The following is a 24,587-nucleotide window of genomic DNA, read 5'->3' on the forward strand; positions in this document are numbered from 1 at the left end:
GAGCCCCCACTTGGCTAACGTTAGTTCTATGCTACCCGTACTTGAAACTGCTGTTTGAGAAAATCGAACTAGCGTATGTTTCGGATGACGACAGCCGTGCGAAGAAGAAGGGGTTCGGTGTTGACGGTGAAAGTTAGGCCGGTTTAGAGCAGAGTTTCTGTTTTCGGTTATTACCGGTCAATGAGGAGGACCGACAATTCTAAATGTCCCAGGTCAGAATGACCTGTGGCGCCTGGTCATTAGGGGCAAGTACTCTCACAAGAAAAAAAGAAAAGAAAATGAAAATGAAAAAAAAGGAAATATATAAAAAATTGAATATATATATATATATATATATATATATTTTTTTTTTTAATAATCTCCCCAGAAAGTACAATAAAATAAGAAGTTTGGCGCTTTTATTAAATTTTTAGTCGACCCTGGCTTGCTTCTTCCGGCTGAGTTCGTCTGGAGGGGCAAGAGGGGCTCTAGCCCCACCAGCCCAATGCAATGTGTATTGGACTTGAAACATTGAAATGCACATGCTCAGAGTGTTTCTCTGTTGTAGTGGACAGAGATTATTTTACTTACTGGTGGGGCTAGCCCAATATGTCCATGGTGTGGACTTGGGACCGCTAAATATCCCAGGATGCATTTCGCATTTCGCATTCCTGTTTTAAAATATCAGTGTGTAAGCTATAAAATAGGCTATATAGGAACATTTTAAAAGTATAACAAAGATGGAGGCCTATTCAACATATTTGCATACTATTATTTTTAAATGAAAGAGGGGGTTTTGTTTTAGATAATTTGTTTATTGTATAAGTCGCTGATGGAGGAAACCCATCGCAACGGAAATCCCGATCGGATCCATCTGAGTGTGTGTGTGTGTGTGTGTGTGTGTGTGTGTGTGTGTGTGTGTGTGTGTGTGTGTGTGTGTGTGTGCGTGTGCGCGTGTTTGCGTGGGTGTTTCTATTCTATACAGTGTTACCCTTTAGGTTTCATTTGATAAAAACGACAGTGTTAGCCCTTATGTTTTTTTCCCATGATGACTGATGAAAAACAACAGTGTTTCCCCTTATGTTTTATTTGACAAGGACACTTTTCTTTTTTTTTTTTCAAATATGTTTTTTTTCAAGACGACCAATAAAATACAACAGTGTTACCCCTTATATTTTATTTGACAAAGACAACTGTGTTACCCCTTATGTTTTTTTTCATGACTACCAATAAAAAACAACAGTGTTACCCCTTGTGTTTTTTTTTCATGACGACCAATGAAAAACAACAGTGTTACCCCTTATGTTTTTTTTCATGACGACCAATGAAAAATGACAGTGTTACCCCTTATGGTTTTTTTCATGACGACCAATAAAAAATGACAGTTTTACCCCTTATGTTTTTTTTCATGACGACCAATGAAAAATTACAGTGTTACCCCTTATGTTTTTTTTCATGACGACCAATAAAAAATGACAGTGTTACCCCTTATGTTTTTTTTCATGACGACCAATAAAAAATGACAGTGTAACCCCTTATGTTTTTTTTCATGAAGACCAATAAAAAAATAAAGTGTTACCCCTTATGGTTTTTTTCATGTTGGAGGACAGTGTCACCCTTCATGTTTCATTTGATAAAAACGACAATGTTATCCCCTATGTTTTAATGGATAAACATCGACAGTGTTACCCCATGTTTTTTTCATGACGACCGATAAAAAAGGACATTGTTACCCCTTATGTTTCATTTGATAAAAACGACAGTTTTGCCCCTCATGTTTCATTTGATAAAAACGACAGTGTTACCCCTTGTGGTTTTTTTCATGACGACCAAAGAAAAACAACAGTGTTACCCCCTATGTTTTATTTGATAAATATCGACAGTGTTACCCCTCATGTTTTTTCCATGTTGACCAATAAAAAACAACAGTGGTACCCCTGTCGACGTTTCTGCAGGGATCCGAAACTGAGCTGTTTAGAGTGCTAACCTCCGAACTTATCAATGCACCATCAAGACACTGAAAAAAGTCATCACAATGGTTATGCTTGACTTTATAATTCGCATGAAATAGAAATAAGAGACTTCCAACAGAGGACATCAACCAGACTTTAACCCCGGTCTCCAGGGGGTTAGCTAACAGCTCTCTCCACTTCCCACTGAGATTTTTAATTTGATTATGTCTGAGGTTTTATATGGCAGTGCAATAGACATGATAGCATTATGTTTAAAATTAAAGATATTGTGTTTTCCTCAGAAATTGAGCCACGGTCTCCAGTGGGTTAGGCAGAGTGCACACCACTGCACCACTGAGGCGATGAAAATACACAATAATCAATCATCAATAAAGAGGATATACATGACATTAAAATGTATGTGTGTATTTCTATTATTTCCCTTTTGTTTTTTTTCATGACGACCAATAAAAAACGACACTATTACCCCTTATATTTTATTTGACAAAGACAACAGTGTTACCCTTTATGTTGTTTTTCATGACGACCAATAAATAACAACAGTGTTACCCCTTATGTTTTTTTCATGACGACCAATAAAAAACAACAGTGTTACCCCTTGTGTTTTTTTTCATGACGACCAATAAAAAACAACAGTGTTACCCTTTGTTTTTTTTCATGACGACCCAAGAAAAACGACAGTGTCACCCCTCATGTTTCATTTGGTGAAAACGACAGTGTTACCCCCTATGTTTTATTCGATACATTTTGACAGTGTTACCCCTTATGGGTTTTTCATGACGACAGATAAAAAACAACAGTGTTACCCTTTACGTTTCATTTGATAAAAACGACAGTGTTACCGCCTGTTTTAATTGATAAATATCGACAGTGTTACCCCTTATGCTTTTTTTCATGACGACCAATAAAAAACCACAGTGTTACCCCTTATGTTTTATTTATGACGACAAATAAAATACAAAAGTGTTACCCCTTATGTTTTTTTTCATGACGACCAATAAAAAACAACAGTGTTACCCCTTATGTTTTTTTTCATGACGACCAATAAAAAACAACAGTGTTACCCCTTATGTTTTTTTTCATGACGACCAATAAAAAACAACAGTGTTACCCCTTATGTTTTTTTTCATGACGACCAATAAAAAACGACAGTGTTACCCCTTATGATTTTTTCATGACGACCAATAAAAAACATCAGTGTTACCCCTTATGTTTTTTTTCATGACGACCAATAAAAAACAACAGTGTTACCCCTTATGTTTTTTTTCATGACGACCAATAAAAACAACAGTGTCACCCCTTATGTTTTTTTTCATGACGACCAATAAAAAACAACAGTGTTACCCCTTATGTTTTTTTTCATGACGACCAATAAAAACAACAGTGTCACCCCTTTTGTTTTTTTTCATGACGACCAATAAAAAACAACAGTGTTACCCCCTATGTTTTTTTTCATGACGACCAATAAAAAACAACAGTGTCAACCCTCATGTTTTATTTGATAAAAATGACAGTGTTACCCCTTATGTTTTTTTTCATGACGACCAATAAAAAACAACAGTGTTACCCCTTATGTTTTTTTTCATGACGACCAATAAAAACAACAGTGTCACCCCTTATGTTTTTTTTCATGACGACCAATAAAAAACAACAGTGTTACCCCTTATGTTTTTTTTCATGACGACCAATAAAAAACAACAGTGTTACCCCTGATGTTTTTTTTCATGACGACCAATAAAAAACAACAGTGTTACACCTTATGTTTTTTTTCATGACGACCAATAAAATACAAAAGTGTTACCCCTTACGTTTTTTTTCATGACGACCAATAAAAAACCACAGTGTTACCCCTTATGTTTTTTTTCATGACGACCAATAAAATACAACAGTGCTACCCCTTATGTTTTTTATCATGACGACCAATAAAAAACAACAATGTTACACCATATGTTTTTTTTCATGACGACCAATAAAAAACAACAGTGTTACTCCTAATGTTTTTTTTCATGACGACCAATAAAAAACAACAGTGTTACCCCTTATGTTTTTTTTCATGACAACCAATGAAAAACAACAGTGTCACCCCTCATGTTTCATTTGATAAAAATGACAGTGTTACCCCCTATGTTTTAATTGATAAATATCGACAGTGTTACCCCTGATGTTTTCTTCATGACGACTGATAAAAAACGACAGTGTTACCCCTTATGTTTCATTTGATAAAAACGACAGTGTTACCCCTTCATGTTTCATTCGATTAAAACGACAGTATTACCCCTTGTGTTTTTTTTCATGATGACCAATAAAAAACATAACAGTGTTACCCCTTATGTTTTTTTTCATGACGACCAATAAAAAACAACAGTGTTACCCCTTATGTTTTTTTCATGACGACCAATAAAAAACAACAGTGTTACCCCTTATGTTTTTTTTCATGACGACCAATAAAAACAACAGTGTCACCCCTTTTGTTTTTTTTCATGACGACCAATAAAAAACAACAGTGTTACCCCCTATGTTTTTTTTCATGACGACCAATAAAAAACAACAGTGTTACTCCTTATGTTTTTTTTCATGACGACCAATAAAAAACAACAGTGTTAGCCCTTATGTTTTTTTTCATGACGACCAATAAAAAACAACAGTGTTACCCCTTATGGTTTTTTTCATGACGACCAATAAAAAACAACAGTGTTACCCCTTATGTTTTTTTTCATGACGACCAATAAAAACAACAGTGTCACCCCTTATGTTTTTTTTCATGACGACCAATAAAAAACAACAGTGTTACCCCTTATGTTTTTTTTCATGACGACCAATAAAAACAACAGTGTCACCCCTTTTGTTTTTTTTCATGACGACCAATAAAAAACAACAGTGTTACCCCCTATGTTTTTTTTCATGATGACCAATAAAAAACAACAGTGTCAACCCTCATGTTTTATTTGATAAAAATGACAGTGTTACCCCTTATGTTTTTTTTCATGACGACCAATAAAAAACAACAGTGTTACCCCTTATGTTTTTTTTCATGACGACCAATAAAAACAACAGTGTCACCCCTTATGTTTTTTTTCATGACGACCAATAAAAAACAACAGTGTTACCCCTTATGTTTTTTTTCATGACGACCAATAAAAAACAACAGTGTTACCCCTGATGTTTTTTTTCATGACGACCAATAAAAAACAACAGTGTTACACCTTATGTTTTTTTTCATGACGACCAATAAAATACAAAAGTGTTACCCCTTACGTTTTTTTTCATGACGACCAATAAAAAACCACAGTGTTACCCCTTATGTTTTTTTTCATGACGACCAATAAAATACAACAGTGCTACCCCTTATGTTTTTTATCATGACGACCAATAAAAAACAACAATGTTACACCATATGTTTTTTTTCATGACGACCAATAAAAAACAACAGTGTTACTCCCAATGTTTTTTTTTTATGACGACCAATAAAAAACAACAGTGTTACCCCTTATGTTTTTTTTCATGACAACCAATGAAAAACAACAGTGTCACCCCTCATGTTTCATTTGATAAAAATGACAGTGTTACCCCCTATGTTTTAATTGATAAATATCGACAGTGTTACCCCTGATGTTTTCTTCATGACGACTGATAAAAAACGACAGTGTTACCCCTTATGTTTCATTTGATAAAAACGACAGTGTTACCCCTTCATGTTTCATTCGATTAAAACGACAGTATTACCCCTTGTGTTTTTTTTCATGATGACCAATAAAAAACATAACAGTGTTGCCCCTTATGTTTTTTTTCATGACGACCAATAAAAAACAACAGTGTTACCCCTTATGTTTTTTTCATGACGACCAATAAAAAACAACAGTGTTACCCCTTATGTTTTTTTTCATGACGACCAATAAAAACAACAGTGTCACCCCTTTTGTTTTTTTTCATGACGACCAATAAAAAACAACAGTGTTACCCCCTATGTTTTTTTTCATGACGACCAATAAAAAACAACAGTGTTACTCCTTATGTTTTTTTTCATGACGACCAATAAAAAACAACAGTGTTAGCCCTTATGTTTTTTTTCATGACGACCAATAAAAAACAACAGTGTAACCCCTTATGGTTTTTTTCATGACGACCAATAAAAAACAACAGTGTTACCCCTTATGTTTTTTTTCATGACGACCAATAAAAAACAACATTAGGGGTAAATAAAAAAAACATTAGGGGTAACACTGTTGTGTTACCCCTAATGTTTTTTTTCATGACGACCAATAAAAACAACAGTGTTACCCCTTATGTGTTTTTTCATGACGACCAATAAAAAACAACAGTGTCAACCCTCATGTTTTATTTGATAAAAATGACAGTGTTACCCCTCATGTTGACCAATATATAACGACAGTGGCACACCTGTCAACGTTTTTGCGGGGATTCGAACGTGAGCTATTTAGAGTGTTAACCTCCGAACTTAACGATGCACCATCAAGACAACTGAAAAAGACATCACAAAGGTTATACTTGACTTTATAATTTGCATGAAATAGAGATATGAGTCTCCCAACCGAAGACATCCACCGGACTTGAACCCCGGTCTCCAGCGGGTTAGCTAACAGCTCTCTCCACTTCCCACTTAGATTTGTGATTTAAGTCTGTCTGAGGTTATATATGACGTTTAAAATTAAAGATATTGTGTTTTCCACAACGACGACTGATAAAGAACGACAGTGTTACCCCTTATGTTTTTTTTCATGACGACCAATAAAAAACAACAGTGTTACCCCTTATGTTTTTTTTCATGATGACCAATAAAAAACAACAGTGTCAACCCTCATGTTTTATTTGATAAAAATGACAGTGTTACCCCTTATGTTTTTTTTCATGACGACCAATAAAAAACAACAGTGTTACCCCTTATGTTTTTTTTCATGACGACCAATAAAAAACAAGTGTTACCCCTCATGATTTTTTTCATGATGACCAATAAAATCCAACAGTGTTACCCCTTATGTTTTTTTTCATGACGACCAATAAAAAACAACAGTGTTACCCCTTATGTTTTTTTTCATGACGACCAATAAAAAACAACAGTGTTACCCCTTATGTTTTTTTTCATGACGACCAATAAAAAACAACAGTGTTACCCCTTATGTTTTTTTTCATGACGACCAATAAAATACAACAGTGTTACCCCTTATGTTTTTTTTCATGACGACCAATAAAATACAAAAGTGTTACCCCTTATGTTTTTTTTCATGACGACCAATAAAAAACAACAGTGTTACCCCTTATGTTTTTTTTCATGACGACCAATAAAAAACAACAGTGTTACCCCTTATGTGTTTTTTCATGACGACCAATAAAAAACAACAGTGTCAACCCTCATGTTTTATTTGATAAAAATGACAGTGTTACCCCTCATGTTGACCAATAAATAACGACAGTGGCACACCTGTCAACGTTTTTGCGGGGATTCGAACGTGAGCTATTTAGAGTGTTAACCTCCGAACTTAACGATGCACCATCAAGACAACTGAAAATGACATCACAAAGGTTATACTTGACTTTATAATTTGCATGAAATAGAGATATGAGTCTCCCAACCGAAGACATCCACCGGACTTGAACCCCGGTCTCCAGCGGGTTAGCCAACAGCTCTCTCCACTTCCCACTTAGATTTGTGATTTAAGTCTGTCTGAGGTTATATATGACGTTTAAAATTAAAGATATTGTGTTTTCCACAACGACGACTGATAAAGAACGACAGTGTTACCCCTTATGTTTTTTTTCATGACGACCAATAAAAAACAACAGTGTTACCCCTTATGTTTTTTTTCATGATGACCAATAAAAAACAACAGTGTCAACCCTCATGTTTTATTTGATAAAAATGACAGTGTTACCCCTTATGTTTTTTTTCATGACGACCAATAAAAAACAACAGTGTTACCCCTTATGTTTTTTTTCATGACGACCAATAAAAAACAAGTGTTACCCCTCATGATTTTTTTCATGATGACCAATAAAATCCAACAGTGTTACCCCTTATGTTTTTTTTCATGACGACCAATAAAAAACAACAGTGTTACCCCTTATGTTTTTTTTCATGACGACCAATAAAAAACAACAGTGTTACCCCTTATGTTTTTTTTCATGACGACCAATAAAAAACAACAGTGTTACCCCTTATGTGTTTTTTCATGACGACCAATAAAAAACAACAGTGTCAACCCTCATGTTTTATTTGATAAAAATGACAGTGTTACCCCTCATGTTGACCAATAAATAACGACAGTGGCACACCTGTCAACGTTTTTGCGGGGATTCGAACGTGAGCTATTTAGAGTGTTAACCTCCGACCTTAACGATGCACCATCAAGACAACTGAAAAAGACATCACAAAGGTTATACTTGACTTTATAATTTGCATGAAATAGAGATATGAGTCTCCCAACCGAAGACATCCACCGGACTTGAACCCCGGTCTCCAGCGGGTTAGCTAACCTCTCTCTCCACTTCCCACTTAGATTTGTGATTTAAGTCTGTCTGAGGTTATATATGACGTTTAAAATTAAAGATATTGTGTTTTCCACAACGACGACTGATAAAGAACGACAGTGTTACCCCTTATGTTTTTTTTCATGACGACCAATAAAAAACAACAGTGTTACCCCTTATGTTTTTTTTCATGACGACCAATAAAAAACAACAGTGTCAACCCTCATGTTTTATTTGATAAAAATGACAGTGTTACCCCTTATGTTTTTTTTCATGACGACCAATAAAAAACAACAGTGTTACCCCTTATGTTTTTTTTCATGACGACCAATAAAAAACAACAGTGTTACCCCTTATGTTTTTTTTCATGACGACCAATAAAAAACAACAGTGTTACCCCTTATGTTTTTTTTCATGACGACCAATAAAAAACAACAGTGTTACCCCTTATGTTTTTTTTCATGACGACCAATAAAAACAACAGTGTCACCCCTTTTGTTTTTTTTCATGACGACCAATAAAAAACAACAGTGTTACCCCCTATGTTTTTTTTCATGACGACCAATAAAAAACAACAGTGTCAACCCTCATGTTTTATTTGATAAAAATGACAGTGTTACCCCTTATGTTTTTTTTCATGACGACCAATAAAAAACAACAGTGTTACCCCTTATGTTTTTTTTCATGTCGACCAATAAAAACAACAGTGTCACCCCTTATGTTTTTTTTCATGACGACCAATAAAAAACAACAGTGTTACCCCTTATGTTTTTTTTCATGACGACCAATAAAAAACAACAGTGTTACTCCTTATGTTTTTTTTCATGACGACCAATAAAAAACAACAGTGTTAGCCCTTATGTTTTTTTTCATGACGACCAATAAAAAACAACAGTGTTACCCCCTATGTTTTTTTTCATGACGACCAATAAAAAACAACAGTCTTACCCCTTATGTTTTTTTTCATGACGACCAATAAAAAACAACAGTGTTACCCCTTATGGTTTTTTTCATGACGACCAATAAAAAACAACAGTGTTACCCCTTATGTTTTTTTTCATGACGACCAATAAAAAACAACAGTGTTACCCCTTATTTTTTTTTTCATGACGACCAATAAAAATCAACAGTGTTACCCCTTATGATTTTTTTCATGACGACCAAAGAAAAACGACACTGTCACCCCTCATGTTTCATTTGGTAAAAACAACAGTGTTACCCCTTATGTTTTTTTTCATGACGACCAATAATAAACGACAGTGTTACCCCTTATGTTTTTTTTCATGACGACCAATAAAAAACAACAGTGTTACCCCTTATGTTTTTTTTCATGACGACCAATAAAAAACAACAGTGTTACCCCTTATGTTTTTTTTCATGACGACCAATAAAAAACAACAGTGTTACCCCTTATGTTTTTTTTCATGACGACCAATAAAAACAACAGTTTCACCCCTTTTGTTTTTTTTCATGACGACCAATAAAAAACAACAGTGTTACCCCTTATGTTTTTTTTCATGACGACGAATAAAAAACGACAGTGTTACCCCTTATGTTTTTTTTCATGACGACCAATAATAAACGACAGTGTTACCCCTTATGTTTTTTTTCATGACGACCAATAAAAAACAACAGTGTTACCCCTTATGTTTTTTTTCATGACGACCAATAAAAAACAACAGTGTTACCCCTTATGGTTTTTTTCATGACGAACAATAAAAAACAACAGTGTTACCCCTTATGGTTTTTTTCATGACGACCAATAAAAAACAACAGTGTTACCCCTTTTGTTTTTTTTCATGACGACCAATAAAAACAAGAGTGTTACCCCTTATGTATTTTTTCATGACGACCAATAAAAACAACAGTGTTACCCCTTATGTTTTTTTTCATGACGACCAATAATAAACGACAGTGTTACCCCTTATGTTTTTTTTCATGACGACCAATAAAAAACAACAGTGTTACCCCTTATGTTTTTTTTCATGACGACCAATAAAAAACAACAGTGTTACCCCTTATGGTTTTTTTCATGACGAACAATAAAAAACAACAGTGTTACCCCTTATGGTTTTTTTCATGACGACCAATAAAAAACAACAGTGTTACCCCTTATGTTTTTTTTCATGACGACCAATAAAAACAACAGTGTTACCCCTTATGTATTTTTTCATGACGACCAATAAAAACAACAGTGTTACCCCTTATGTTTTTTTTCATGACGACCGATAAAAAACAACAGTGCTACCACTTATGTTTTTTTTCATGACGACCAATAAAATACAAAAGTGTTACCCCTTATGTTTTTTTTCATGACGACCAATAAAAAACAACAGTGTTACCCCTTATGTTTTTTTTCATGACGACCAATAAAAAACAACAGTGTTACCCCTTATGTTTTTTTTCATGACGACCAATAAAAAACAACAGTGTCAACCCTCATGTTTTATTTGATAAAAACAACAGTGTTACCCCTTATGTTTTTTTTCATGACGACCAATAAAAAACAACAGTGTTACCCCTTATGGTTTTTTTCATGACGAACAATAAAAAACAACAGTGTTACCCCTTATGGTTTTTTTCATGACGACCAATAAAAAACAACAGTGTTACCCCTTATGTTTTTTTTCATGACGACCAATAAAAACAACAGTGTTACCCCTTATGTATTTTTTCATGACGACCAATAAAAACAACAGTGTTACCCCTTATGTTTTTTTTCATGACGACCGATAAAAAACAACAGTGCTACCACTTATGTTTTTTTTCATGACGACCAATAAAATACAAAAGTGTTACCCCTTATGTTTTTTTTCATGACGACCAATAAAAAACAACAGTGTTACCCCTTATGTTTTTTTTCATGACGACCAATAAAAAACAACAGTGTCAACCCTCATGTTTTATTTGATAAAAATGACAGTGTTACCCCTTATGTTTTTTTTCATGACGACCAATAAAAAACAACAGTGTTACCCCTTATGTTTTTTTTCGTGACGACCAATAAAAAACAACAGTGTTACCCCTTATGTTTTTTTTCGTGACGACCAATAAAAAACAACAGTGTTACCCCTTATGTTTTTTTTCGTGACGACCAATAAAAAACAACAGTGTTACCCCTTATGTTTTTTTTCATGACGACCAATAAAAAACAACAGTGTTACCCCTTATGTTTTTTTTCATGACGACCAATAAAAAACAACAGTGTTACCCCTTATGTTTTTTTTCGTGACGACCAATAAAAAACAACAGTGTTACCCCTTATGTTTTTTTTCGTGACGACCAATAAAAAACAACAGTGTTACCCCTTATGATTTTTTTCATGACGACCAATGAAAAACAACAGTGTTACCCCTTATGTTTTTTTTCATGACGACCAATAAAAACAACAGTGTTACCCCTTATGTATTTTTTCATGACGACCAATAAAAACAACAGTGTTACCCCTTATGTTTTTTTTCATGACGACCAATAATAAACGACAGTGTTACCCCTTATGTTTTTTTTCATGACGACCAATAAAAAACAACGGTGTTACCCCTTATGTTTTTTTTCATGACGACCAATAAAAAACAACAGTGTTACCCCTTATGTTTTTTTTCATGACGACCAATAAAAAACGACAGTGTTACCCCTTATGTTTTTTTTCATAACGACCAATAATAAACGACAGTGTTACCCCTTATGTTTTTTTTCATGACGACCAATAAAAAACAACAGTGTTACCCCTTATGTTTTTTTTCATGACGACCAATAAAAAACAACAGTGTTACCCCTTATGGTTTTTTTCATGACGAACAATAAAAAACAACAGTGTTGCCCCTTATGGTTTTTTTCATGACGACCAATAAAAAACAACAGTGTTACCCCTTATGTATTTTTTCATGACGACCAATAAAAACAACAGTGTTACCCCTTATGTTTTTTTTCATGACGACCAATAATAAACGACAGTGTTACCCCTTATGTTTTTTTTCATGACGACCAATAAAAAACAACAGTGTTACCCCTTATGTTTTTTTTCATGACGACCAATAAAAAACAAGTGTTACCCCTTATGGTTTTTTTCATGACGAACAATAAAAAACAACAGTGTTACCCCTTATGGTTTTTTTCATGACGACCAATAAAAAACAACAGTGTTACCCCTTATGTTTTTTTTCATGACGACCAATAAAAAACAACAGTGTTACCCCTTGTGTTTTTTTTCATGACGACCAATAAAAAACGACAGTGTTACCCCTTATGTTTTTTTTCATGACGACCAATAATAAACGACAGTGTTACCCCTTATGTTTTTTTTCATGACGACCAATAAAAAACAACAGTGTTACCCCTTATGTTTTTTTTCATGACGACCAATAAAAAACAACAGTGTTACCCCTTATGGTTTTTTTCATGACGAACAATAAAAAACAACAGTGTTACCCCTTATGGTTTTTTTCATGACGACCAATAAAAAACAACAGTGTTACCCCTTATGTTTTTTTTCATGACGACCAATAAAAACAACAGTGTTACCCCTTATGTATTTTTTCATGACGACCAATAAAAACAACAGTGTTACCCCTTATGTTTTTTTTCATGACGACCAATAAAAAACAACAGTGCTTCCACTTATGTTTTTTTTCATGACGACCAATAAAATACAAAAGTGTTACCCCCACTTTTGTTTTTTTTCATGACGACCAATAAAAAACAACAGTGTCAACCCTCATGTTTTATTTGATAAAAATGACAGTGTTACCCCTTATGTTTTTTTTCATGACGACCAATAAAAAACAACAGTGTTACCCCTTATGTTTTTTTTCGTGACGACCAATAAAAAACAACAGTCTTACCCCTTATGATTTTTTTCATGATGACCAATAAAATACAACAGTGTTACTCCTTATGTTTTTTTTCATGACGACCAATAAAAAACAACAGTGTTACCCCTTATGTTTTTTTTCATGACGACCAATAAAAAACAACAGTGTTACTCCTTTTGTTTTTTTTCATGACGACCAATAAAAAACAACAGTGTTACCCCTTTTGTTTTTTTTCATGACGACCAATAAAAACAACAGTGTTACCCCATATGTTTTTTTTCATGACGACCAATAAAAAACAACAGTGTTACCCCTTTTGTTTTTTTTCATGACGACCAATAAAAAACGACAGTGTTACCCCTTATGTTTTTTTTCATGACGACCAATAAAAACAACAGTGTTACCCCATATGTTTTTTTTCATGACGACCAATAAAAAACAACAGTGTTACCCCTTATGTTTTTTTTCATGACGACCAATAAAATACAAAAGTGTTACCCTTTATGTTTTATTTCATGCCGACCAATAAAAAACAACAGCGTTACCCCTTATGTTTTTTTTCATGACGACCAATAAAAAACAACAGTGTTACCCCTTATGTTTTTTTTCATGACGACCAATAAAAAACAACAGTGTTACCCCTTATGTTTTTTTTCATGAAGACCAATAAAAAAGAACAGTGCTACCCCTTATGTTTTTTTTCATGATGACCAATAAAAAACAACAGTGTTACCCCTTATGTTTTTTTTCATGACGACCAATAAAAAACAACAGTGTTACCCCTTATGTTTTTTTTCATGACGACCAATAAAAATCAACAGTGTTACCCCTTATGATTTTTTTCATGACGACCAAAGAAAAACGACACTGTCACCCCTCATGTTTCATTTGGTAAAAACAACAGTGTTACCCCTTATATTATATTTGACAAGGACAATTTTATTTATTTTTTTCAAATATTAAATTTTTTATGATGAGCAATAAAAAACGACAATGTTACCCCTTATGTTTTTTTTCATGACGACCAATAAAAAACAACAGTGTTACCCCTTATCTTTTTTTTCACGACGACCAAAGAAAAACGACAGTTTCACCCCTCATGTTTCATGTGATAAAAACGACAGTGTTACCCCCTATGTTTTATTCGATACATTTCGACAGTATTACCCCTTATGGGTTTTTCATGACAACAGATAAAAAATGACAGTGTTAGCCTTTACGTTTCTTTTGATAAAAATGACAGTATTACCCCTATGTTTTTTTTCATGAAGACCAATAAAAAACCACAGTGTTACCCCCTATGTTTTATTTGATGAATATCGACAGTGTTACCCCTTATGTTTTTTTTCACGATGACCAATAAAAAACATCAGTGATAAAAACGACAGTGTTACCCCTTATGTTATTGTCCCATGATGACTGATGAAAAACAACAGTTTTACCCCTTATGTTTTTTTTCATGACGACCAATAAAAAACGACAGTGATAAAAACGACAGTGTTACCCCTTATGTTATTTTCCCATGATGACTGATGAAAAACAACAGTTTTACCCCTTATGTTTTTTTTCCTGACGACCAATAAAAACGACAGTGTTACCCCTTGTGTTTTTTTTCATGACGACCAATAAAAAACAAGTGTTACCCCTTATGTTTTTTTTCTTGACGACCAATATAAAACGACAGTGTTACCCCTTGTGTTTTTTTTCATGACGACCAATAAAAAACAACAGTGTCACCCCTCATGTTTCATTTGATAAAAATGACAGTGTTACCCCCTATGTTTTGATTGAAAAATATCGACAGCGTTACCCCTTATGTTTTCTTCATGACGACTGATAAAAAACGACAGTGTTACCCCTTATGTTTCATTTGATAAAAACGACAGTGTTACCCCTTATGTTTTTTTTCATGACGACCAATAAAAAACAACAGTTACCCCTTATGTTTTTTTTCATGACGACCAATAAAAAACAACAGTGTTACCCCTTATGTTTTTTTTCATGACGACCAATAAAAAACAACAGTGTTACCCCTTGTGTTTTTTTTCATGACGACCAATAAAAAACGACAGTGTTACCCCTTATGTTTTTTTTCATGACGACCAATAATAAACGACAGTGTTACCCCTTATGTTTTTTTTCATGACGACCAATAAAAAACAACAGTGTTACCCCTTATGTTTTTTTTCATGACGACCAATAAAAAACAACAGTGTTACCCCTTATGGTTTTTTTCATGACGAACAATAAAAAACAACAGTGTTACCCCTTATGGTTTTTTTCATGACGACCAATAAAAAACAACAGTGTTACCCCTTATGTTTTTTTTCATGACGACCAATAAAAACAACAGTGTTACCCCTTATGTATTTTTTCATGACGACCAATAAAAACAACAGTGTTACCCCTTATGTTTTTTTTCATGACGACCAATAAAAAACAACAGTGCTTCCACTTATGTTTTTTTTCATGACGACCAATAAAATACAAAAGTGTTACCCCCACTTTTGTTTTTTTTCATGACGACCAATAAAAAACAACAGTGTCAACCCTCATGTTTTATTTGATAAAAATGACAGTGTTACCCCTTATGTTTTTTTTCATGACGACCAATAAAAAACAACAGTGTTACCCCTTATGTTTTTTTTCGTGACGACCAATAAAAAACAACAGTCTTACCCCTTATGATTTTTTTCATGATGACCAATAAAATACAACAGTGTTACTCCTTATGTTTTTTTTCATGACGACCAATAAAAAACAACAGTGTTACCCCTTATGTTTTTTTTCATGACGACCAATAAAAAACAACAGTGTTACTCCTTTTGTTTTTTTTCATGACGACCAATAAAAAACAACAGTGTTACCCCTTTTGTTTTTTTTCATGACGACCAATAAAAAACGACAGTGTTACCCCTTATGTTTTTTTTCATGACGACCAATAAAAACAACAGTGTTACCCCATATGTTTTTTTTCATGACGACCAATAAAAAACAACAGTGTTACCCCTTATGTTTTTTTTCATGACGACCAATAAAATACAAAAGTGTTACCCTTTATGTTTTATTTCATGCCGACCAATAAAAAACAACAGCGTTACCCCTTATGTTTTTTTTCATGACGACCAATAAAAAACAACAGTGTTACCCCTTATGTTTTTTTTCATGACGACCATTAAAAAACAACAGTGTTACCCCTTATGTTTTTTTTCATGAAGACCAATAAAAAAGAACAGTGCTACCCCTTATGTTTTTTTTCATGATGACCAATAAAAAACAACAGTGTTACCCCTTATGTTTTTTTTCATGACGACCAATAAAAAACAACAGTGTTACCCCTTATGTTTTTTTTCATGACGACCAATAAAAATCAACAGTGTTACCCCTTATGATTTTTTTCATGACGACCAAAGAAAAACGACACTGTCACCCCTCATGTTTCATTTGGTAAAAACAACAGTGTTACCCCTTATATTATATTTGACAAGGACAATTTTATTTATTTTTTTCAAATATTAAATTTTTTATGATGAGCAATAAAAAACGACAATGTTACCCCTTATGTTTTTTTTCATGACGACCAATAAAAAACAACAGTGTTACCCCTTATCTTTTTTTTCACGACGACCAAAGAAAAACGACAGTTTCACCCCTCATGTTTCATGTGATAAAAACGACAGTGTTACCCCCTATGTTTTATTCGATACATTTCGACAGTATTACCCCTTATGGGTTTTTCATGACAACAGATAAAAAATGACAGTGTTAGCCTTTACGTTTCTTTTGATAAAAATGACAGTATTACCCCTATGTTTTTTTTCATGAAGACCAATAAAAAACCACAGTGTTACCCCCTATGTTTTATTTGATGAATATCAACAGTGTTACCCCTTATGTTTTTTTTCACGATGACCAATAAAAAACATCAGTGATAAAAACGACAGTGTTACCCCTTATGTTATTGTCCCATGATGACTGATGAAAAACAACAGTTTTACCCCTTATGTTTTTTTTCATGACGACCAATAAAAAACGACAGTGATAAAAACGACAGTGTTACCCCTTATGTTATTTTCCCATGATGACTGATGAAAAACAACAGTTTTACCCCTTATGTTTTTTTTCCTGACGACCAATAAAAACGACAGTGTTACCCCTTGTGTTTTTTTTCATGACGACCAATAAAAAACAAGTGTTACCCCTTATGTTTTTTTTCTTGACGACCAATATAAAACGACAGTGTTACCCCTTGTGTTTTTTTTCATGACGACCAATAAAAAACAACAGTGTCACCCCTCATGTTTCATTTGATAAAAATGACAGTGTTACCCCCTATGTTTTGATTGAAAAATATCGACAGCGTTACCCCTTATGTTTTCTTCATGACGACTGATAAAAAACGACAGTGTTACCCCTTATGTTTCATTTGATAAAAACGACAGTGTTACCCCTTATGTTTTTTTTCATGACGACCAATAAAAAACAACAGTTACCCCTTATGTTTTTTTTCATGACGACCAATAAAAAACAACAGTGCTACCCCTTTTGTTTTTTTTCATGACGACCAATAAAAAACAACAGTGTTACCCCTTATGTTTTTTTTCATGACGACCAATAAAAATCAACAGTGTTACCCCTAATGTTTTTTTTCATGACAACCAATAAAAACAACAGTGTTACCCCTTATGTTTTTTTTCATGACGACCAATAAAAAACAACAGTTCTACCCCTTATGTTTTTTTTCATGACGACCAATAAAAAACAACAGTGTTACCCCTTTTTTTTTTTTTTCATGACAACCAATAAAAAACTACAGTGTTACCCCTTTTGTTTTTCTTCATGACGACCAATAAAAAACAACAGTGCTACCCCTTATGTTTTTTTTCATGACGACCAATAAAAAACAAGTGTTACCCCTTATGTTTTTTTTCTTGACGACCAATATAAAACGACAGTGTTACCCCTTATGTTTTTTTTCATGATGACCAATAAAAAACATCAGTGATAAAAACGACAGTGTTACCCCTTATGTTATCTTCCCATGATGACCAATAAAAAAACACCAGTGGTACCCCTGGCGACGTTAATGCGGGGATCCGAACCTGAGCTGTTTAGAGTGTTAGCCTCCGAACTTATCAATGCACCATCAAGACACCGAATATAGTCAACACAATGGTTATACTTGACTTTAGAATTCGCATACTTGACTTTAGAATTTACACATTTTAATACAGTTCAGCGAGAAAGGCGACGAAGAATAAGAAGGGGGCGTTCCAGTCTGCGTAAACGGGAACCCCCACCACACGAGAACGCCCATTTGCGTCTGCAGTGGGATGATATTGGCGTTTGCAGGCACTAAAAAACGCCGGGTCCTTCTGGATGGTCGGCCCGAACATGCAAGACTTCCGTGTTTTTACTCAGAAATCGTTTCCGTGTGGACAAGGCCTTAGTGACAGCCTCTTTAATGAGATCTTTATTTTTTTCTAATCAACAATGTATCATCAAATATCAAAAACTGTAAGGTCACCAATCTCCAATCTCCCCCCTCCATATCAGGGGGGACATGTTAGTAGTGGTACACATGTAAGGGGTACATGCAGATATATATCTGGAGGGACATCCTAGTAGTGGTACACATGTTAGGGTACATGCAGATATATATCAGGGGGGACATCCTAGTAGTGGTACACATGTGTGAGGGATATATGCAGACATCATTCAATGTCCAAACATGATGAAATGGTTGTGTTGTTAAGTGCCAGGCTTGGTTGAATGATAAGTTAATGACTTATTTGGTCCTTTGTAATACTGGGTCTATATGCCAACACACATATAGGAGATGAAAGGACTTCTAACGAACTCCAGTTATGCTGCATAATGGGGATGAGAGTCAAATTTCAAACAGAATCAACCACTTTTAAGTGAGATTTAGCATAACAGAAGTGATGTTTCCCTAGAACTCCCACTCTGTCTCACTCTGAACAAATTACATGTCATCTGGTCGTATCCTCCACAACATTTGCTTTGACCGACCCCAATGTCTTTGAGTATAAAACACGACGACGATAAGGGTTGGATAACTAGCTGCTTGTGTCACAACTCATTGCTTCCAACCAGCTCTCCACCAGCTGGGAGGTGTTGATTGTGTGTGGTAATTGATTCAAACCGTCCTCATGAAGCAGAGTTTTCCATGGTTTGTTTCAGGAGCAGATGATGTGGCCATGAGGACTCGGGCTGTCCTCCACCCCCAGATTGCTTTCTGTTTTTTGCGTCAGCCGGATTTGTTAATCTGCGAGGGGAAGACGTTGTGTTCCCTACAGGTCACGCGGGGAGAGCGTTTAGCAGCTGAATCAATATTAGAGTGGTCAAATTTCAAACAGAATCAACCACTTTTAAGTGAGATTTAGCATAACAGAAGTGATGTTTCCCTAGAACTCCCACTCTGTCTCACTCTGAACAAATTACATGTCATCTGGTCGTATCCTCCACAACATTTGCTTTGACCGACCCCAATGTCTTTGAGTATAAAACACGACGACGATAAGGGTTGGATAACTAGCTGCTTGTGTCACAACTCATCGCTTCCAACCAGCTCTCCACCAGCTGGGAGGTGTTGATTGTGTGTGGTAATTGATTCAAACCGTCCTCATGAAGCAGAGTTTTCCACGGTTTGTTTCAGGAGCAGATGATGTGGCCATGAGGACTCGGGCTGTCCTCCACCCCCAGATTGCTTTCTGTTTTTTGCGTCAGCCGGATTTGTTAATCTGCGAGGGGAAGACGTTGTGTTCCCTAACAGGTCACGCGGGGAGAGCGTTTAGCAGCTGAATCAATATTAGAGTGGTGTGCCCGGGGAAGAGGAAGCAGAGTGCAGGGAGAGCTGCATAAAGAGCAGAAGAGGAGGCAGCGGGGGTCCGTCCAGAGCAGGATGCTGGGGTGGGCGTTTATCAAGGACCTCCTTCTGCACCCCCTCAGAGCTGCAGCACTTAGATAGTCATATAATGATGTTATTACCCTTCTATGTATTTATGACCTTGTTTTGTATGCATTTATGACCTTGAAAAGGGCTCCAATATGTGTGTTTGTGTGTGTGTGTGTGTGTGTGTGTGTGTGTGTGCGTGTCACATTTTTTAGAGAGCAGTTTTTCAGTTTCCCAACAAGGAAGAAAATGGATTTTTGTTTAGACGACTAGATGCAATATTTAAGCATTTACTGTACTTCCCTAAACCTTAGTGGATTTACATTGGAGTATATCCTTCAGAATATGTAATATAAAGATGCTATCATATATTCACTGATGTAAGCAGACTAAGAACTTAAAGATGCTGTATTATATTCACAGATGTAGGCAGAACTTAAAGATGCTGTATTATGTTCACCGATGCAGGCAGAAAAAATACAGAGAATATCTTCAAGGCAGACAGGAAGTGGGTCTGAAGGGGAAGGGAAACACATCCTGTTAATACTTTAATGCATACATATTTTACAGGCTGGTTGTGCGCTCGCTGCTGATGTAAGAGGCTGCTGAGTAGGAGGCATGCAACCCAAGCCGTAGTCTTTCCTCACTGGACAGAATATTCAGATGTCGGGGGCCTTGATGATCCATGTGAGGTAGAATGTAAAAAAAAACTGAAACGCTTCTGAAATCTGTATTCACCGTCGAAGGGTTCAGAACTTAAAATATTCATAATATTATTAGAAAAAAAAGAAAAGAAAAAAAGCAATAATTTAAAGAAGTAAAGCTGTGAATGTCTCCTGGACACAAAGGCGTGGCTGACTTAATGGAATGTGTGGAGGCTGGCTCACCAGAGGGGGGGGGGGGGGGGGGGGCGGGCGACGGACCTCATCTCTGACAAGGTGTGTGACCTTTACAGGCTTCAAAAGGAATAGATAGGACATATTGTGTGCAGATATATTGGTCTCGGGGGCATCGAATCAAACTTTATTTATAGAGCGTGTTCGGTGGAGCCACCCAGGCGGCCCCACAAGGGAAACAGGAGTGTGTGTCTGAACGCATCAGAGTGTTGGGGCCGAGGTAAGAGACCACGTCCTCGGCCCAGTGCTGCTAGTGTCACGTGGTGAGACATGCTCTTACACGTCCTCTCAAATGGTGTGACGCATGCACGCATGCACGCACGCACGCACGCACGCACGCACGCACGCACGCACGCACGCACGCACGCACGCACTCGCCACGCACCGATGCACGCAAACGCAGAAGAAGTTTGGGATCAAGTGAAGCAATTTCTTTCTTACTCAATCTTGTTTCATACAGGCTTTAGTGTGCTGCTATATCCGTTTCCTGTTATAAATATTACTTTTATAAATTGTTAGCTGGGCCATAACCTGGTGGGCCTTTGTTCTTTCTGTTCTCCTGAATACTTTTAGAATGCTGAAGTTTGCCAAGTAGCGGCCAAGAAGGGGGTTCAGATAAAGTTGTCTTGAAAAATCATGTCCATCAAGAAACTAATTGCAGAACATGCCACGTGGGGATCCAAGTTCAGTAGTTTATTACTGGCACCATCAAACTACAGCATCTGAAAATAAGGGAGTCAAATGTTCTTTAACACCATGAAAAGGTCAAATTGTTACTAAGATTAAAATAGTGTGAGCAGTACAAGTATACTGTATCTGGTAGTCCAACCAAGAACCCAATACAAGCAACCCTTGCATGTAAAGAAAATAATGCAAACGATGTTACACATCTTCCTGAATATTAGTTATTCAATTCTAGTATACATACATTAACCAATGTTTTCTGTGTACTTTCAGGGGATATACATAACCGCAGTGTATTTCCATTTGGAGCCCACAGGCTTTCACTTACAAACTGTCAATAAATAAATTCAGATAAGAATTGTCCTAATAACATTAGTTGGTAGGCTGCCCCCCGCCTGCATCTGATGTCAGGTACGTTCAGCAGGCCGCTGAGCTTCACCACAAATGAAATGCCACGGGGGTTCTCTCGCTCGCCTATTTCCGCTTAATTCGGATCATTGCATCCTGCCTGCCTCATCGATTAACAATACCGAAGTGCAGAGCGCTCTCTGAAAGATATAAACGTGTTTCTTACTAAAGCTTTTTGTTCTACCAGACTGGAGCTTTCACAGGCGAGCCTGGGGCTCAGATATGATGACCTGCAGGCATGAGGATGCTGGTTCCAGTCCACCTTTTAAAAATGTTCAGAGTCTGGTGTCAGTTAATCTCCATAAACATACCTTGCATGCATTATGCATGAATGCATAATCTATAAGCAACAGGACATGGTTTTGGTATTGGAAGGTAAACAGCCTGACTGAGAAGAGACCAGGACTGTTATCTGGTCTACAGCTCATATAGAGATCAGGACTGGCAACTGGTCCACAGCTCATAGGAGTCAGAGACTGGGACTGTTAACTGGTCTACAGCTCACATGAGGTAAGAGGCGGACATCTGATTCCCAGAGGCTACCTTTATCTTGGGTGTGTGAGTGACTCAGCTCTTCACCAACAGCGTCTTGTTGGCAGGACTTGAACAAAGAATGCTGACGGATACCGTGTGAGCGAAGTGACCACAGAAAAACAACTGCTACTGAAGCTGAAAAAATATCCTAAAATATCGGCTCAGAAATCCACAAGCGAGAGCACCGTCACTTGAGGAATCGTTAGTGCTAATTGATCAATTACTGACCCTGCCTATAGCCTCTGAGGAGCTCGGACAGAAGAAGTTTCAGAATGAATAATGAATGAAAGGAAACAGAGATCCAGGATGACAGGCTAGCTTTGAGGACGAACAAACATTGTTTTATTTTAGAAGAAGCTTCACCGAAAAGCAAGCTTGAAACCATTGATTAGCGTCTTGGCTTCTGTCTATGTCACGTGACCTGGAGACAGCATGAGAAGAGGGTTTGACAGAATCAGCCCACCTCACCATGAGTGTTAGATGTAGGCCTGTGTGTGTAGTTGTGGTGCAGAAGCTCTCTTCAAACGCAAATACTTGGGATTCACTTCTCTTCCTTCAAATGTCCTCCAGATGTGTGTGAGTGGTTAGGGTAAGGTTTAAGGTGAGGGTTAAGACTTAATGGCTGCCACCATCAACCGCCTCAGTAAATACAGATATTATGTTAATATGAAACAGGGAGCTACACCATAACATGGTTGCCTTTGTCGCCATATTCTGAGTCAGAGTCCATTATCGTTAGAGAACTCGACCCCCCTACCCTTCTCCTTAACCATAAAGTGCACATTTATCTGCATCTCTCTAGTGGATTAACCATATCTTTTGTAACAGTGTTTAAGTTAAATAACCATTAAATGAAGAAGGTGATTTACTTAAGTGAACCTAATCGTCATCAACACCATTAGAGAGATGGGTTTGGTGAGAACACCACACATTATGCCTCCAAGGACTTGTCTCATTTTCTAACGCTATTAGACTGTAAACTGAGTAATTCAAATGTCCTATAAAACAGTGGTAAATCTTTTCCAGTGGTACATAACAGACAACGACAACATAGCTTTAGTACCATAAATGCAAATGATGTGTTGTTGACTGGGTAGACTAATCAGATCGCTGTCAAGGCATCGGTGTCTAGGGTCTGGAACTCCTGCCGAACTTCTTTTAAAACCATAGTTCAATGTGCATCTGCTGTTCAATCGACAGATACCTTGTCTGTATATGTTATCCCACACTCGTCACTAACTTAAATAGCGACGTAGATCCATGAATGTGATGTTCAGCATTCTTTCATGAACAACACTATTTGCCTTCGACATGCATTATTATGCATTATTATTGTGCTGAGAGCTATCTTCTCATCTGGGAAGGAAAACAATCATGGATCTAGATTGTGTCTCAAGTCAAGCCTCTCCTCTCACTGTGAACTCCTCTAGCGCTATCCTCGCTGACGACTGGGTGACGCAGAACTTACTTTATTATCTGCGGTCGCTGCATTAATCGGGGTTGAGCGCAGTACTGTTAGAGGCTTGTAAGCGTGCTGTCTCACCTCAAACTCTGTAGAGTAGTGAAGGGGACACTTTATTGCATTCTGATTTGGTAAGCGTTCACTTGACCACGTTGGGAGGGTCACTGTTCTGTCGGAGCGAACTTCAGAGGAAACCTCAAAACCCTTCCTTGTTGTGGACAATCCCAATGGAGCGACAACTTTGTGTAGTGTTGTTTTTTTGTTTTGCTTTGATGTTCCTCCAAATGAAAAAGATCCCCATAGACACCTCTCAGTTTCTGAATTCTTCCAAATATCTTTGTGACCACAAGCGGTTAGGATTCACTCAATATTCTGATGAGCGTTCCCTCCCCCCCTCAGAGCATTCCTGACTTGTTTTTGCCTAGGAAAAGTGATCCTATA

This window comes from Gadus macrocephalus, chromosome 23 (assembly GCF_031168955.1).
Source record: "Gadus macrocephalus chromosome 23, ASM3116895v1".
Taxonomy (NCBI): Eukaryota; Metazoa; Chordata; class Actinopteri; order Gadiformes; family Gadidae; genus Gadus; species Gadus macrocephalus.